Raw genomic sequence first — 2,500 nt, forward strand, 5'->3', positions numbered from 1 at the left:
AATGCAGCGACTATTTAATGTGCTGCCAGCACATCTAAGAAACATATCAGAAGTGAGCGTAGATGTGTTTAAGAATAAGCTCGATAAATACCTAAGATGCATCCCTGACCATCCAAGACTGGAAAATGCAAAATACACCGGAAGATGCATTAGCAACTCTATGGTGGATATACGAGGTGCCTTTCACTGAGGGACCTGGGGGAACCCAAACATAGAATAAGGTAAGCGGTAGTATCTCAATGGGCGGCTGGTGCCCGTGTTAACCTACCACCTGTTTCCTCTCTGGGTTTCTTCCTTTCTTTCAGGGTTGTTGTGGCTTATTGGAAACGTCTCTGCCTTGTGATATGCCGGACTGGGGTTCAAGTCCCGCTCAAGCCTGATAGTTTCTTGTAGTGTCTGCAACTTCACCATCCTTGTCAGCGTAAAGGTTAACCTGTTAAGTCATGAGAAGCCATTGCTTGGCACACGCTTGGGTGAAGGATGGCTTAGGCGATGGTTATATATATATATATATATATATATATATATATATATATATATATATATATATATATATATATATATATATGTATATATATGTGTGTGTGTGTGTGTGTGTTTGTGTGTGTATTTGTATGCATGGTCATTCTCTAAGGCATTTTCATGGTAGGGCATCGCCACTGTCCCTTGCCTCTATCATCCATAAGTGTCCTTTAAACTTAAAATCGAGATAATTTATGACAACTTCTCCTCTCGAGGATTATAACCTTGGTTTCATCCTGATTATTTAAACGTGAACTAATTCTCTCTTAGAAACGATGATTGATGAAAACTTCTTAAATGACAGCCAGTTACATGAAAGCATTAACAAAATGCTAAAAAACAAGTTTTAGAAAATGATGAAAAGAGACATGCAATAAAAAACTGGTTAGGAAATGAAATAGGAAATCCGAAGATAAAGGAGTGAATACATTGAACGTCATAGAACACAAATGAAAAGATAAAAGTGGGAAAAGTATAGAAAAATTATGTTCAGAGAAAAGCAAACAAGAAAGACCGTGATGTGTGGGTCTGTTGAAGATACCGTTGTCCGAAGTGCCTGTGGTCATCAACTCATACCCAACAATTGCTGTTAATTTTCTTAAAAGATTAAGGAAGATAATCATTGAAATGTTTTTATGAAATACAATTATTATCATAATTATCACAGAAATAGTTGAAATGATAATGATATTTATAATAATGATATTAGTCTCTTATAATGAAGAGCAAGTGTCTATATATATATATATATATATATATATATATATATATATATATATATATATATATATATATATATATATATATATATATATATATATACATATATATATATATATATATATATATATATATATATATATATATATATATATATATATATATATATATATATATGTCAAGTTAAGCGCCATTGTCAGACGTATGACTACTCAATCTCTCCCCGTCTCTTGTGTATGGGGAGAGGGTGGGAAGGGTTCAACATGTGTGTGTGTGCATATCGATGTAAATATTTAACTGTTATTTTTTACTTATCGCTTACCCTATTAATAATATTAATAATAGTAATAATAACTATATTTTTCCCTATATAATTTGTAGATTACTAAAATAAGAGCAATAATAATAAAAATATCATAATGATTACAGGTTGAATTATTATGGAATTGTAACGGTGTCAAAAATTCAAATACAGTAAATAAAACGGCCGATGCTGAATTGCAATTTATGTAAAATTGTACAGTCATAAATTTTTTTTTTATTTATTTTTTTTTACGTAAGAAAGTCGACAGGTCGCACATTCCCCAAAAAATGCAGTTTTTACTAAGCTGGTGATAGACACGACACGTTCTGTTTTTCATTAAACAAAGTGATACATCCATAAATCTACCAGTTTCATCATCATCATCTCCTACGCTTATTGACGCAAAGGGCCTCGGTTAGATTTCGCCAGTCGTCTCTGTCTTGAGCTTTTAAATCAGTACTTCTCCATTCATCATCATCTCCCTCATGCTTCATAGTCCTCAGCTATGTAGGCCTGGGTCTTCCATCAAGATCTAGTGCCTTCTTGAGCCCTGTTAAATGTTTGATGAACTAATCTCTCTTTTCGATTGCGAAGAGCATGTCCAAACCATCTCCTTCTTTCCCTCTGCATGATTTCATCCTCGTATGGCACTCCAACAATCTGTCTTATAGTTTCATTGTTATTCCTGTCCTGCCATTTCACTCTTGATATTTTTCTGAGGTCTTTGTTCTCAAACCTACTTAATCTGTTGGATATTGTTTCATTGTCATAAAATGATTCATGTCCCTACTGTAACATTGATCTCACTAAATTGATATATTGCCTGATTTTTATATGTAATTTCAGGCGATTAAATTTCCAAATTTTACCTAACCTAGTCATTGTTTGAATTGCCTTTTTCAAGCTTTCATTAAACCTATCTGATATATCATGCGTTCTTGTAAGTAAGCGTTG

This window comes from Palaemon carinicauda, chromosome 12 (assembly GCF_036898095.1).
Source record: "Palaemon carinicauda isolate YSFRI2023 chromosome 12, ASM3689809v2, whole genome shotgun sequence".
Lineage (NCBI taxonomy): Eukaryota > Metazoa > Arthropoda > Malacostraca > Decapoda > Palaemonidae > Palaemon > Palaemon carinicauda.